Consider the following 17,197-nt stretch of genomic DNA (forward strand, 5'->3'; position numbering starts at 1 on the left):
ACACACACACAAGGCGGCAAATTTGAACCACTTCAAAATAAAGACAGTAAGGTATGATCATTTCCTTTACTATCCTGATGCCAAAATAATAATAATAATAAAGCTTAGGCTTTAGCAGAATTTGCTTCTGGTTATTTGTGCTACCCTCATTTCTTCGTCTAAATTACTACAGTATTGCTTGTTCTCTACACCACTAAAAGCTCTCAGTGGACGATTAATGTGTCCAACAGCGAGCACTGGCATGTATGTGTGCTGACTGTTGAAACAGATGCATGTGCCACCTATGTCAACATGGCCGGTCTCCGGACCTGATGCTGCTCGTAGATAAGACCCTGCCCACAGAGCCACTAAGTCTAGACTCCAGATGTGTTCACACACTCTCGGACCAGTGCGAGTTCAAAGTTATAATTCCTAGCATGACACACACTCTGATGAACGTTCCTTTGCACAGTTGGTCATAGAAAATATGGTTTCTGACAGCTACCTACAAACCTTTCAAGAGATGCTACTCTTCGTTTGTTTGCTCAAGGCCTCTCTAATCTTTTCAAGTAGCAGAACTTGCACAAATGGTGCTTGACTACATATTTATTTTCCCCACTGTATTTAGAAGGTGTAGTTCCTGAAAATGTCAGTCTTTTTGTAATAACTGAAAATAGGTGGATGTGAAAGGAAATAGTAAAAAGCCTCAAATGTATCAGCTTTCAGTTTAGACATAGCAAACTACTGCACTATTGAGTAAATTTATAATGGCAAAGTGAAGTACTCATGTTCATCAAGCAAAGTACATTTGACTTAGCAAATCATTGAAGTTCCCTCCAATGTTCACAAAGCAAAAGCAGGTATTCTATTACTGGCCTGACATGCACACTGCAGTATTCTGATGTATTTTGTTTTACTGTTTGTTATTTAAACTTCGATGGATTGGAAACTTTTTTAGCGCAAACTTTTTACTTCTTTGTCTTTGTGTGAACATAAACCTAAAAATGTTTTCTTGCCTGTAAATGGCACTGGAGGCCTAATTAATCTATATCACCACAGATATTGGATGGCACTGAATCAAAACCCCCCTGCGCATAAATATGGATGGATGTAAATATTTTGCAGTTTCGATAGTTCAGAACTTTCTACATCTAAGAAGCTATCAAATGTAACGTTGAAATGTTGTTCTCTCCAAAGTGCACTGAAATAAACAGAAACATATGCTAGCTGCATATGCTGCGTGCTGCTTTATTTGGACGGTTCTATAGCGACAACAACAAGGGTCGCATGTGTGAGTGTGCATGTGTATCTTGAGAAAACTCTCGAGTAAGTTGGAAATGTATAAAAACAAAAGTAGGGAAGAGGGAAAAAGTAAAGAGTGAAAAAGTGTTCTGAGCACAGATGCACCCGCTCTCTCGCTATGTGCCACGCTCGTGGGTATGCTACCGATCCAGCTATTCTTGTTGGTTTGTTAATTGTTTGTCACCCACCAGGTGCCATCTGTCTATAGTCCCACAGTCCCCAAGCCATGTGGGCCGGCCTGCCTGGCGCCTGCCAACGTCACTGACCTGCAGCAACCGTCCACACCTCCGTCACACACCTCCTGATCCGTCTGGGATAAATAGCTCCTCACTCATCTTCTGCACTGCTATCACGACTCTCCAATCTGTCCTGTGTGAGAGTAGGGAGGGAGTAGGGGGTGACACAAAGCCACAAAGAGGGAGGGGGAGACAAATGAGATGAATTGAGAGATGGATGGACGAATGGACCGAGTGCGAACGAGCAAGAAATGGAGATGGAATGTCGGCAAGGATAAAAAAAAAAAAAGGAAGAGATGTGCCATTAATGGACTGTTTCTGGTCAGTCTGTTGTTGCAAGAGCACAGAGGCTCAAACAGCATGTAGCCTGCTACAATTACTCAGCAACAACTGCTACATTTGTGCCTGCATATGTCTGCATCGTGTAGACGTTAAAGCACCAATTTAATCATGCCTTTAATTGCTATATATGAAAACAACAACAGTCTGTTAAGATACATTCCCCATAATTTCAGTCAACATGGCTCATTTGGACTTCTGAATGGGAGAGAGGTCACCTTCACCCGGCCTGATGTGGAGGCAGCTGTGTGCTGAAAAATGAGATCAGCATGTAAAAAGCCCACAGCCGCATTCACCAGTTAAAGCATACAGTGGCCAAGGTACAATAAAAGGGAACAATGAACAGGCCCTTGCTCTGATTTTCTGCCTCTCTGCAATCCTAGGGTATGTTGGGTCACCTTGACGAGACTGGGCTCCGCAAAGGGGAGCCCACCCCCACTTTGGGGCAATGGAAGCAGTCAACAGGGGTAATGAGGCGTTAAAGATCCAAGCGGGACAGCTTTTAGATAACCCCATACACACATTATCTGCATGTGTTTACAGAAAGGACAGGGGCATGAAAATGACACAAGGGCATGCGATCAAGTCATTCTTCTCAATATTAATTTTTGGGATTTGATTCAAAACGGGGATATACCTAGAACTATGTTATCGTATACTCTGATCGAACTATCCAGTGTGTTGTTCAATATCAGTTGTATCACACTTTTTTTTACCATTAAGGTAGTGAAAGCATATTAAAGCTCTTTTGTCATTTCCCCCTGGTGAAACAATCTCATCATACGAGTAAGGCATAAATTCCCTGTGTTAAGATGTTAGGAATTAGACTAATTGCTGAATTTGAAATTAAGATCTGGCTTGAGAAATTGAGCTGTCGGTAACTACAAATAAGGACTGTGTTTGTAAAAGTGAGTTACGGATGATAGCAGCTGTTAGCATCCATAACAATGACCAACCTATTCAGTGCAAAAGCTTGTGTTACCATGCCAACTAATAGAATATGAAGGTCAATAAGAAATAGATTATTAGACGTGTCTGTTTCAATTCCCAGATGATGAACGGAAAACCAACTTTACTGGCGAGGATGGTTGCATTTTATATGTTATGAACCATCATGACAAAGATACAGAATGTAAGATGCTCAATTTGGCTTTATATGCTTCCAAATGTCTTAATAACAAGCAGCAATAACATCAAATTCTGCTTTTGTGGGTTTGGGCATTGATTTGGGAATATCTGAAAATATATTCATACGTACTCTGTAATAGCTTATAAAAAGAAACACAATAATGTTATTTTTCCAAATGTAAAAGCATAAGATTTGAACATGAGGGAAACTCATTATGTTGATATTTGAAACTTTAAATATGATAAGACTCATATTATGTTGTTGATCATTTAAGCTTCAATGATTAACGATATTATATGTTACCCATTTCCCTTCCCTCCTGTCTTAGTCAGTTGTCTACAAGACCATTATATTTGCTATAATGTGAGTGGTTGCAGTCATTTGCAAGTAACTGTTTTAAAAATGTGTTTGACTAATGATTTTCTTCTATAATCAGTTGAAATATATTTGAAAAGTCTGATCATTACTCAGAGTGAACACATTCCTTTAAATCTCAACTGTTCATACAGCAAGAGGCAAGAATTATTTTTTGTCTAATAAAATTAATGAGCACAGACGTTTTTTAGTCAAAGAAATCAAGAACATTGGTGCCTTGTTCCCGTAAATAAGAGTTATGCCAAAGCTGGATGTAGTCCAGATCAAGCCATGAGGCAACATATTTTGAGTGGGCTTGCAAATAATGTTTGCCCTGACCGCATATATCTGTTAAGTCTTAAAAGTGTAGGTGGAATTCATGCAAAAGGGAAAATGGGAAAAGATTGATAACTTCAGAAAGTAAAATGCTTAAATTTAGAACTAGGGGGATCTTATTTGACTTTATACAGCTCACTTTTATCAGAAACATACATTGAAAAGAAAAACGACACAAACTAGCACCATTTTTGTTTTCTTTCCCCACCTGATACTCCCTGATGGTGAATTGTCCTAAAGCTGACCAAGCTTGAAATATGACAAGCTTAATACGTCCTACATTAAAGTAGAACACGGTCTAGTTACTACAGCAACAACTGTCCTGTTCGTCCCTGCAGCAGTGTGAACGTAACCCCTCGTCAAAGGGTTCAAGCACAGAAAGAGCCGTAAGTTCTGACATGAGTGGGAAATGCGTGAAATAAGAGATTAGTTTTCAAAGGAAGAAGGCTTCTTGTATGTGCAAGCATCCAAGGGAGGCCTCCGTTTGGGTGGGTGGCTACTCGGTTGGGTGGGCTGCGTGAGAGACAAGCATGATATGTGTGGGGCGCCGAGAGGCAGCCCTTGTGGCGCTGTCACCTCCCCTTGTGTGTTTGTCCAAGGGCACTGGAACATGTGGGGGACTCAGTGTGAGGCATCACACCTGGAGCAAAAGACAACTCCATGTAGCTAGGCCCCAGTATGATGGCCCTTGGCTCCAGTGAGTCTAGCCAGCATCTGGAATGGATATGTGGAGATGTTTCAAACTTCACAACTCCTACATGGGAACTCTTCACTCTCACTCTTGCCAGTACTTAATGCGAACTGTGATAAAGAAGGCATCACTTTGCTGTTGTAGATATCGTTCGAGGGACCTCCAAGGTTGGACATAATCTATTATAGGATGAGGAAAGAGAATATGAAATGTTGGTCCAATTTATATAATACACCTCACTATATCATGATCACTGAGGATTAGTTAGAGACCCGTCCATAATAGGTGAAAGTCCACAGTATAATGATCGGTATGACCTAAAAATGCTTTGTTTTAGTGTCATAGAACTGTATTATAGTAGATACCAAAACAATGAAGAAGGTGAAAGAAAGAACAAAACTTAAATAGGGTGTTATAAAAAAGAATGATAAATGCAATCTATGGTTTTGAAAAAGAAATTTCACCATGTGATGCGAGTATTGGGTTTTTAAGAAGCTACTCAACCGTGTTGTGACTGAGACAATGGCAGAGGCTGGTGTTTGTTTACGCGGAGCCACTCAGTCACCCAAATAATCAGCTGCCATGGTCCTTTTCTAATCCCTGCACAAAAAGGCAATTGAGGCTGGCTGAACTGGCAAAAGCCTTGATAAGATACTCAAACACTGACAACGCTTGATCAGCGGGCTGCTGCTTCTCCTTCACACGACGTCTGACCTGCCCTTGTCCAACGTGATTTGGATTTGAAGTTCAACCCTCACTTCATTTGCACTTTAGAACAAACAGAATATGATAATGTATAGGAATAGGAAACAATGACAAAAATATGCTTAGGTTAATGTGAAGGCTGACAAGCAGGAATGGGAATCATGGCTGCAATAAAAGTAAAATAAAAACTTATTACTACACCATAAGTTACTTGTGTGCATGTGTTATTTATGGGTACCACCTGTATAGTTTTGAAGTAATACTGCCATAATTTGGATCTTTAAAATGCAGGCAATAGCCCAAAAAAAAGATACATATTAGTGTTATGTCTTACTAATTAATTCCTTAGAGTACACTACAGTTGCATGAGGAACCTTTTCAATACAAACTACCCTGGTGATAAAGAAAAGCAAAACTCAAAACTCTTTTGAAATGAAATTCCTACTTGAAATGATATTTTTAGCCCTTGGTGGTTATATTAATTACTATTTCTCTCATGACTACACTAAAGTTGTCCAGAGCATACTGTATATTTGCTTTTCACACCTCTTGTATGGGGATGAGGGAAAGCGATTATGTGTGTCAGCTTGTGTGTGTATGAGATAGTGAGCGAGGAATGAGGGAATGGTAGGATAGAACATAGCTCAATGATACTACATAATCTATCTTGCAGCACCACGTCTCAATATCACAGCATTTCAGACATTTCCCCTAAACTTGGCAATGCGACGGCACTTCCCCTGATCAGTGGAGTTATTTCAGTATTATATGACGGGATGCTGCAGGACGGAGATATAGTTTGCAACGGCACAGATGGGAGAGGCTATGGCTCCGGTAGCTCGGTATCGCATGCAAAAATGTTCGGTATGTTCTAACACAGATAAAGCTGACATATTCTGAGGCGTTTCACAGACAATATCCATGAAGAAACAATCTCCCATCTGCCAGTGCAGCCTCTCTGAAAATCCTCTCTGCCATGCTTGATGAGAAAGACAAAACATTGGCTGACTGTGTATTGCTCCTCGTCAAGGTTCTACCTGGGCCTTGCATAGTATGGGCAAACTTGCTAGCTATGACTTTGACAAATAAACAACAACACTGCCCTAAACATCTTCTGATGGTTGATGCCTTACACTAATTATTTAGGCATGCTTTGGGGTTTTAAATATGAGATTGGACACTGAGCACAAAGGGACAAATAGCTCAAGAAAAGCAGGGGTAATGTTTTTTTCTAGTGAATATCAGTTTCCTTCTCAAGTCAGTGTGAAGAAGGATTACTGTGTGGGTAGAATACCAACGGACCTATGGCTATACTACTTCTGTCCACATGATGGTGCAGATTGTGAAGTCTCTCGCTGTGTAAAACCTCAATCGAGTAACTAAGGATTCCACACAAAACCCATGAAATAAAAATCACCTGTCACAACAGTTGGTACTATCGGCAAAATGAGAGCCACTGAGCCTGTTGTGTGAGGAAATTATACTCTGAAAAAAATTATCTTCCAATTGTTTCTAATAGTTGGTAAAAATAGACTATTGGAAAAGGAAATGTATCATTTATACTGAGCCACACTTGACAATACACACACGGTATATCAGAACAATGTATTCCAGTTGAAAAAGCTAAGACAAAGATTCAAGCTTTCAATTAAATGGGGTGAAATATTAGAATATACTGATTTCAGAAAAAAAGAAGTTTAAAGCTGCTTTTAATAGAAAAAAGTGAGTTTTCTGATTTCATAACACAGCTCTAACTAATATTTTAATATGAAATACTCATATCCACATTGCATAATAATGATCACAAAACTATGAATTATTAAAATCCCTTTATAACAATTAGGAGTGGAATTTATTATCATTATAATATTATAATTTGTATAAATACCATTATTATGATTATTATTATTACTATAGCCATTCACCCCTCTCAACGTCTCACAGCAGTTAGTACACCACACACACACATCTTCTAGAAATAAAGGCAAAAAAGCATGGAATTACTAGTCAATTATATGTGGAATATTATTATACTGTGCAAAAGAAGTGTAAATACAAATAATATGTGCCTCTCTTTCTAAATTATATCACCTTTTTCCCAATAAAAAAACAAATATTGACATCTGCGAGCTTGGAATCAATCACATGGAGAGTTATATGAACATAAATTCATAAATGAGAAGTAAATCCTTATACAGTATCAAATGTTTTGTATGCAACAAAGAGTTGTATCGCATATGTGTGTGCACGAGAGAGTGTGTCCTTCCTGTCTGTGTGTTGTCGCACCTGTGCTCTCTGTCATGATGTTATCATATCCTAAACACCTGCTCCACTGTCTAAGGTCACCAACTACACAAAACAGCCGGGCATCTGAAAATAAGTGTGTGTCAGTGTTATTTTGTGTAAATGGAAGTGTAATTTAAATGCAGCAAAGCTAACCCAGCCAATCTCTCTAAAAGTGCCATCCAAGGGGGGGAAAAAAATCCAATAAAAATTGATCTTTCCATGTCACTTGATACGTCCTGTCTGTGTTAAGATATACTGTGCAGTTTATTGTTCTCTGTTTTGCTATCAGATTTTAGAATCTACAAAATACATTACTATGGGATACGACTAGATATGGTTGGCTATTACTTTACATTTGGCGATTAGACTTTTGAGAATATAGTAATTGTGTAAAATTTAAAACAAAAAAACAAGTATATATAGTATACAATAAAGAGATGCAGGAACCCTATTGCCATTCTACCATATCATTTTCCACATGGTTTAGTTTCCAGCCACTTGATGCAGTTTTTGGACATTGCACTGAACATTTTATGTTACATTTGTAAAATTGGACAGTGCCAAGAATATTTTTCGTTAAATGAAACAAGATACAGCCCTTCCGTTTTGCTTAATCACACATCTGCCAATGTTGAGCCAAAAGAAGTGAACTGAAAATTAACTTGTGAAGCAAAGTGTCAACAGAATGACAAAATTGAGGCTGCCAAAAAAATTAAAAAAGACATATTTTGATACAAATTCCTGAATGAAAGCAGAGAAAATCATTGCACTGGTTGAATTATAACCATTAGCCCGGTGGTGTGATACAATACTTCCTTCTGTTTTTGACAAACAAGAAAGATTTTCCGATTGAAGACAATTCTAGCTCTTCAAGCCTTAACAAGAATCCCAACAAGGGCTTTTTTTTTTTTTAAAGAGTACCAAAAGGAAAACATTTAACGCACTGGGAGCCTTTTGATATTTGCTCTCACTCCTTCTCGCTGCCTGTCTGTTTCCTTTGTGTGCGTAAATCATCTCTTCCCTGCGGCCTGTCTGTGATCATGTTGATGGGAAACAAAGAAATCATCTTGAATGGCACATTAATTTCCTCCGTTCTCCCCCTGCCCTCTGCTTAATGAAATCCCCTCTGCCACGGGGCTTGACAAGCCACACTGGCAAGTCGTCACCAGCCAGTAAATATGTTTACCTTGGAGCGCTACACTAATGGACTGTTTACTAGAGGGTGGTGGCTAGGGCAGTTACAGAAATAACACTAACTCTTGGTCCGCAGGTTCAAGCTCCTCCGACCCCAAAAAATAAAAAAATAAATAAAAAGAAAAAGAATGTGACTAATGATTACATGAAATACAAGAATATGAGCCCAGAATTAATAACCTGGATAATGTCTACATGAACAATGCACATGTTGGAAAATAAGTACAAAAGTAAAACATTAATGTTTGTGTCAACAAAAGTAATCCATCAAAACCCACCTCAAAAGTTTCCAAAAAACTTGACATTGCTGCACATTTTAGTACTTTTTCGACATGATAATCCCAGTGTATTCTATAAAAAGTCTATTATAAAAAATGCAAAGTGTGAATCAATTTTGTCTTATAAAAATTAGTAAATTATGTAAAAATTAGTAAAATATATATGTGCACAACCCCAAATATTTGTATTTTCATGTTTTTAATACATCTATTTAGGTAAGAAAAGTACTTATTTAATTGAATTTCTAGATTTCGGAAGCTTTTTGCTGAGTTAATGTCTGTGACAATAATTTGCTGTATAAGGGGATTTTACAAAGAGAAAAGTTCTGTGTTTAAAAAATAGCTGCAAATAATTATCCTTTTGTTAAAACAGTAAATTTATAGAAGTCAAGCAAATGATAATCAAGACTGCATTGACACACAAGAGAAATGCTTAAAAAAGAACTATGTTCCTGTGCAAGATATTTGCATTGCAAAACCTGCAAGGTGATTTCAAAGTAACAGTTGGCTGTTTGGAAATACTGTATGCTAACTAACAGTGGATTAAATGGAAATCGTTGTCACTGGGGGACCTAATAAAGCATGCATGTTTGTAGTTTGTTTCTTTAGTTTCTTGTTTGAAGACTTATTTATGATTTTCATGTTCAAGAGATGACTTTGGTTAGAAAGTGCCTCAATATGTTCTACATCAAGTTTCAGATTGACTAAATTAGAGCTCGGGAAATATTTAAATGAGTTAATGTATCATTACAGTGTTTTTGTTTTACTTAATAATCAACTTGGACACAGATGACAAGTGGGGAAAAAAACTTGCAGAGCGAGCATAAAGACATGTTCATACAGAAGCATGTTACAGTATATATTTGAATGTAGGCATGCAAATGTGCTTGTGTTTATACGACTTCTGAGGGCAACAGCAAATAGCGGACCGTGATAACGTTCCCAGTCTCATCTGTGAGTGTCTGGCGCCTGGCAGCCCTATCAGCGACTGTGCCTGGATTTGGCCCACACACATACACACACACACACACACACACACACACGGACGGACACAATCACAGGACCCTGCAGCTGGTGACAGGCAGCATCTCTCAGTGTGCTGCCAGTCTGTCCAACACAAAGCTCTCTATCCATCTCTTATCTACAGTGATTTCCTCCCCTGCCTTCAAAGTTAGATAGGCAATGCACTCTTTGCAATGATGTTTGGACCCTGGGAAGACAACAGCTTTTTCAAATAGGTGCTGAGCCAAAGTATGGCCACTACTGCATTGCCAGAAAACATATCCCTTTCATCTATGCAACATGTTTTATCCATCCTTTAATTGACCTCACCCTTCCCCTTGCAGACACACACACTCCCTTTATTCCAACAGATTCCATCAATTGATTTCCCCTCGCTGTGACAGATTTGGTGCAGTCGCATGAGGCCTATTAATTAAATCCACAGCGCTCTCGCCACACACTTCTTTTTAACCAACAATGCAAGCAAGCCCTTATGTGCCAACGCTGCCACACGTTGACACACATCTGCCTCTGAGCGGATAACCTCTTGTATTCACAGCCCAGCACATCAGGCCTCACCAAGTTAAAGATAGAGAGAGATGCAAGTTGAATGTGGGTCTGGCTCCTGTAGTGAGTAATCTGGGTAACACCTGGTAGCTGTGTAGCTCTAGTACAAGTTTTACAAGAGCTCTCGGATGCTGCTGCTAAGTGAGTTTACTTTAAATATTCTCATATCGAGTCATCCAAAAATAGGACACTTGCAAGGGGGATGTGATAAAAGATTACATTATGGACTTTCGTAAGATGTAAACCAGAGATAAAACAGATAAGTATAAATTATAATATTTCCTTTCAATAGACGTGTGTTAATCAAACAACAAACAACTACACAAACAACTAAAGTCAAGGGTTTGAAAGTCAAATTAGAAACAGAGTTACAATTTCAATCCTCTAGGTGCTTCCTTTCAGTGGTTGTTACAGAAAAACAATAGATTCAAGTGATATATTTGGTGCCTAAATTACATCAGATGCCTTTCATAACAAAACCCATATGCAGAAATTGAACCGAGCCGACAAATGAAAAGTAAACTATAACAACTATTATGACCGCATTCAGTTTATACAGTCAACATTCTATTTATGACTGATACACAATCAGAAACCACAACCTCTTTGGTGGATAATCCAGTTTGAAAACCACAAATTAGTCTATTTAAAATTTAATTCTCCATAATTTCATTTAGAGCTTGATTGTGACTTGTTTAAAAATATGCTGCAATAATAAGTACATTCGAATAAACAAACAGTCCTTTATTTATGAATGCTTTAGTCTATAAATGAGGGTGAACCGGGAAATGTGATTAAAATCCAGTCACAAACATTTTTTCAAACTGACTTTCTGTGGATGCTTGGGATGTAGAAAGAACAAGACCGTTTCACTACACACAAAGTATGCAATTATCGGTTACCATTGCGAATTCCACCAGGTTGAATCAACTATCCTAGACCAGAATTAGGAGAGTTTTCTCTAATTGGAAAATAGACATGTCTACCTTTAAGGCACCCAATGTCAAAGCATATTCACACAGTGATGCTGCAGCATCAGAAGCAACGTGGGGTTCAATATCTTGGTCAAAAATACTTGAGCAAAGTCACCAAGGCGGGGAATCGAAACCATGACCCTGTTTTGGAACTCTACCACTATGCCACCCTTTGGCGAAGTCACACTACTAAAAAACAAGCATAACAAACAAAATATGTACTACTTAAAAATGTTTTACTCTGATCTGTCCATTGTCAATAAAAATAAATTATTGCATTTCCCCCCTTTCCTCTATTACCTTGACTTTAATCACATTATCATAAATTGAGAGAAAAGATAACACATCAGAGGTCACATAATCCATATTGAAGACTATACGGCCCTCCTCTTATCTACTATAAGAGAGGGCAAGACATTTTAAGTATAGAGTCAATGTTTAAAAACAATTTACAATGATGAAAACAAGCATGCATTCTTAACAGCTGCTGTTGAGTATATTGTTGGAAAAAGGAGGGGGAACACACAGATTTAGAGCAGATTACAGAGCCTTTCCCTCCAGGGCCTTCATATTCCAGATTGACAATGTGGCGGATTGTGAGATCAATTTGCAGATTTTCATATGAAAAGATGTTTTCCATCAGAGATTAACATCTGTTATTATTCATTAACTTTACTCCCCCCTTCCGCTCGTTTCTCCATCCTCAATTGCAAAGCTATCGTTATTGTGCAGGAAAGAGGCAATCCCAACACAGTATGCAAGCAGCGAGAAGGAATGAGAGGATGGTGGAGCACATTAAGACATTTGTTGGCTTGAAAGCACAACAGGAAGGGCCATGCTTTACATTGTACCATAAACAAAGGCTGGGCTTTATGCATTATTCATTGGCAATAATAGTGAAGGCCGCATACATTGCGGTATAACAGATACATAAATCATATGATCATCTGGAGTTTACACTTGCTCATACTGTCGCTGTTGGTTTGTTTGTATACATTTGTTGATTATTCGTTTAATCGCTGCTGCTGCTGGGGTTGCCCATACAATAATATGTGGGCAGATGGAAATAAGAATATTGTTTGATTTCCACTTCACGATCGCAGAAATGCATTTCTTTCATGAACATATTTTGAAAGTTATCAAATATGTGTACCTCCAATTCCAAGAGAGAAGGAAATGACTTATTTTCCTATCAGTTTCCCCATGTGAAATTAAATTTCAGTGCTCGGTTGATAATTCCAGCAGGGGTCATAAAACAGGATTAAACTAATGAGAGTGCACTTTTCTGGACCTGATCACAAATAATTTTCAAATTTAGGGAAACTCAATTAAGAATTCAATTATACTGATTGATTCTAAAGAGTATACATATTGCAATTGCAAGGCAACAGACAAAGGTTGATATCTGATTGGAGAAGAAAAAAAAAAACATTGGACACAGGGCAGGTAAGAGAAATGGTAAAAAAAAAATTTAGGGAAATAAGTTGTTGGGAATTAATCAAATGTTATTAAACAAATAGAAGAATGGAGGTTTTCAATTCACCAAAGTGCTTCGGGGACTGTTTGTCGCAGCAGAGAAAGAATTGTAGGCCCTTGCATCTCACTTGTAAGAGACAGCATTGGGTAAAATATATGTTTTTAATTGTAAAAGAAAAAAGAGCCAGAGCCAACTATGGGCACCAGGCGGAGAACAAACTGGATCAGTGGCCAGTCAATCCCAGGGGCAAGGCATTGCAACATGCAATATTAATTTACTGTGCAGTCGTTTCTTAGACCTTTCACGATCTTTTTCTCGTTGCATTTTTATTGAAAGCACACAAGTTTACTGTCATCATTCACCCGTTGGTGGCTTCAACATTTGTGGCTTCAGTAGAATGCGGTTTATTTTATTCAACATCCAAATAAGAAATCTTAATAAAAATGTCCAAATTCATGCTGAAACTCACAAGCGGTCAGGGCCCCGCTTCTTTTTTGGTGCTGAATTGGGTGGAACTCAGCGCTGAAGTAGCGATATTTCACTGAAGGAAATCATAACTATAGATCCGTAACCTATCCAGGAGGCCATTGTAGTGTCAGTGAAAACGTGTGTTGAGTGTTTCTATTGTATATGTGCATGTCTAAGTGCAAAATATTGGGTTGATGCAACTGCACGTCCTGGTGAGTGTTCACAGATGATCCAAAGCCAAAAATGGATGGATGTGATGGTGGGAGGGGGTGGGGTCCCACAGGGTGAATCAATAGATGAGTCTGGATAATGGAAGCCTGCTCGGACAGCTGTGCACTGGCTCCCCTTGTGCCTGACAGCCTGGAGGACTAACTGAGTGACTGAATGAGCGGATGGCTAGCTGGCTAACAGGATGGCTGTGGGACTTGACTTCCCACCTGCTATATAGGTGTAGTGCATCACACATTGTTAGAATACAGCACCTGATCGCTACTCACAAAATGGTAGAAAAACAGGGACGGTGGCATTCTACAAGAAGCATTTAGGTTGTAGGCTTTCCTTCAATATATAAATGTGTGGTTCAGACTGTAACATGTATATAAAATATCAAATGTACATGAAAACTTAACAACACTAAACCAGAATATGTCAACATGAGAATTTAAGAAGCACAAAACTAGTTTAAATCTCCATCATATTGCAATTTTGGATTGATTACTTGGTTACTAACATCAACATCGCAGGATTTTGTATATATTGTTAATATTGATGTACTGTAGATATCATAATAAAATGGCACAATATAACAGATTAAAATGCAAGCAATATTTATAGGTTTAGGCTATATGTAGTAACTTAGCTACTAAAAGTATGTTGACCTTCTGTCTCCCCCTCTGTGTGGTGGTGGTGCAAATAAATCTTTTAATTCATTTCTGTAAGTGCAGTAGTGATTGATTCAGGGTTTAGTATGTCACAAAATGTCCAATGAATATCCACAAGCCCTCGGCCTTGATGGAAATTTTATTACAGTGTCACGCTCGTTCATCAAAAACTGTAGTGATGAATTTTCCCATGCCAGTCACTTCTATTGTAAAGTTTTATTTACGAGCAAATGACTGAAGCTTTCTGCAAAAAACTCAACAACAGCAACTGTTTCACCTGTGACTCACAGTTGGTGTTTCATACCTCATTCTTGTTAAACTCAAAATTTAACTAGAGTTGTTCTCTCTTTTTCTCTATTTTGTGTTAAACACTCCAAAACAACAATAAGAACCCCATAATGAACTACGACCACACGGTATCCACTATTACCTAACTCAGAAGTCAGAAATAGGGCTAGGAGGATCAATGCCTTTCATCTCTTGACTATACCTACCAAAATTAATTATGATCTGTAATCTATAAAGCATAGTGATTGGATTTGACAATTTAATAAATAAAACTAAATACAACAACAGGATCAAAGTTTATACAACCCAACTACCAAATTCCATTCTGATCTGAGACAAGAGTATCCATTTTAATTAATGCCCCAATTAAATGAACAAAAATGACCAAAATAACTGAATTCAAAACTTTCTTTCGGGCAGTATAACAAAGAGTCCAAATTAACTGCAATACAATAAGATGCTTAAATATATAAATGTGTAGGTTCACAAATAACAGAGGAGTTAGTTCGTGTCCACACAAGGTGAAAGAGCAAAAAACAACAAGATGAACAAAGCAAGCAATAACTTGAGACCTCCCTCTGGGCGGTCTGGGAAGAAAAAAGCATGCTAAACCTTGATGTAGTAGTAAAATTTTAGTAGTAATTTAACACTAGTTTTTACTGCGAGCCCTCAAACAGATCACCTCTATTAATCAATTAAAGATGGCAGTAACTTCCATTTCAATCACACCCATCGTAGATAATGCAGCATGATAAATTATGTCAATTAATATCAGCAAGTTGTTAACAATGGACAACGTCCCAAATTCATACCAAAATAGATGGTTGGAGTAGGTTAGTTTTTTCTTTTTTTAATTCAACATGAGCTCTATAAAAGACTATTCTGATTAAATGTCTTCAAATTTATTAATACATTGATACAATATAGGTGTAAAAAGACAATACTTCTGTACGACCTTGACCGTGACGACGGAAGGACACCGGACACCACTATGAGACAAAAACCTGATCCTCCTCAGTGGGTCACTGTCCAAACGGTCAACAATGCTGCATGAGCAAACAGGTCACATTAGAACCTCTGTGTATGTGTGTGCGCGCATGCAGCAGCTTAATGGGACACTGCTGAAGCATGTCGCCGAGGCGATCAATGAACTCAGACATCTGCTCAGTGATGGTATGCAAAAGTGTGTGTAGGCTAGTGTGGGGGTATGCTTTGTTCTATGAGTCATGTAACAGTGCACTGTCTTTGAAAAAGAGCAGAAGAGTTCATGTCCTTATTTATTAATGGCAACATGCAAAATACATTGGAGTACGTATAGGTAAAATATTAGATGTCATGTACGTTCTTGCACATATATCTAAAGTTCTGTCTTGATTATGGATCACAAACACATTCCATCCAACTGTAACGCTCCGTTTTCAAAACGTCGACTTCAGTTATCACACTTGTATGACTTAAACATTATGGTATTTGCATCCCTAGTATATGAGCAGTGGGCATGTATTTATCGACGGAAGAAGGGTGGGACACGATTGATATACATATAGTTTTGGGGTTGATTTTACTTTATACATAGGCTTCTCTCTAAATAATATATATCAGTGTATTTATTGTGTTATATTTTGATGGGGGGAAAAAGATAATAAAATGGGGTGTGGGGCTGCCTGAGAGACAGACAAACTGACAAACACAGAAGCAGAAAGATGAGTGCTAGTGTGAATAGGAGGGAGAGAGAGTATGCTGAATCCCACTCAGACCACCTGCTCATCAGTTCCTCTGGCACAACAGATACTGTCATTGTCCACACACACATACACATGCATAACTCTCAAATATAAAAATCTCCCGGTGCGCTCACAGAAAGCCTTTCCCAGTCCCTCCCACATCAGATGCTGGGCACACAGGCTTGATTTAAAAGTGTTAGGTGCCATTCAATATGGGCTTGGTTAGCTGCCAACATTCGGACATTTCTCTACTAACATACCTGTTCTTTTATTTGTTTCTTTTTTTTTAATTCTAGTCCGTTCAGGCCAATTTTAAAAGCTCATTTTTCATGTGACTCCAATACAACCACACAATTAAAAAGTTTAATTTAGGCTTCATTTTAAAGGTCATACTCAATGTACAAAGAATAAAACAACAAACGGGCAGCTTTGATGAATGTCATTATTGGAGACGTACCTGTCAGGCTTCCAGACCAAAATAACTCCTAATCGCATATTTGTCCAAGTAAGGATAAAAAGTCACTACAAGCCATTCAGTCTAAATTGAAGTGTACCAAAATATAAAGTTAAACAATGCACTGCATATTTAAAATTTCCCATGAAAGGTCACCAGCCTGATACTAAAACAAAACCATTGTCCTGCATGTTTCCCTTTCAGCTTCAGTGTTCCACATTGTGTTACCACACCAAAGGCTCATAACACTAAAGTGAAAGTATACTTTTAAAACCTAAAACCAATAATAATTATAACCAGCACCATAAAAGTGTTGATATTGTGGATTACATCGGAGGTGAAAGTTAAAACGTCGCCCCAATTTAGTGGGGGACCACTGTTGTCATGCTAAAATAATCTGAGTAATTATTTCAACACAGTTACTGCATTGCTCCCATTCAGCCCTAATGACCCCTTCCCAATCTATTATTCACTACTGAGGGGATTCCATTGAAGGGACAGGTGCAGCTATGCCACCCTTGGTGATGGCACAA

At 38.3% G+C, this 17,197-nt stretch overlaps 1 protein-coding gene across 4 annotated transcripts in view; it reads right to left on the minus strand.

Annotated features, from left to right (window-relative positions):
* Positions 1–17,197, minus strand: part of LOC144206011 (uncharacterized) — a 142,801-nt gene that overhangs the window by 40,608 nt on the left and 84,996 nt on the right. For 3 of the 4 annotated variants that reach the window (XM_077730674.1, XM_077730673.1, XM_077730676.1), the window contains one exon: positions 1,548–1,650. The exons of the other annotated variant lie outside the window; for it this stretch is intronic. The gene's annotated coding sequence lies outside the window, so the exon portion shown is untranslated. The remainder of the gene's footprint in view (positions 1–1,547; positions 1,651–17,197) is intronic. 4 annotated transcript variants of the gene reach the window in all.

Source organism: Stigmatopora nigra, chromosome 13 (assembly GCF_051989575.1).
Source record: "Stigmatopora nigra isolate UIUO_SnigA chromosome 13, RoL_Snig_1.1, whole genome shotgun sequence".
Lineage (NCBI taxonomy): Eukaryota > Metazoa > Chordata > Actinopteri > Syngnathiformes > Syngnathidae > Stigmatopora > Stigmatopora nigra.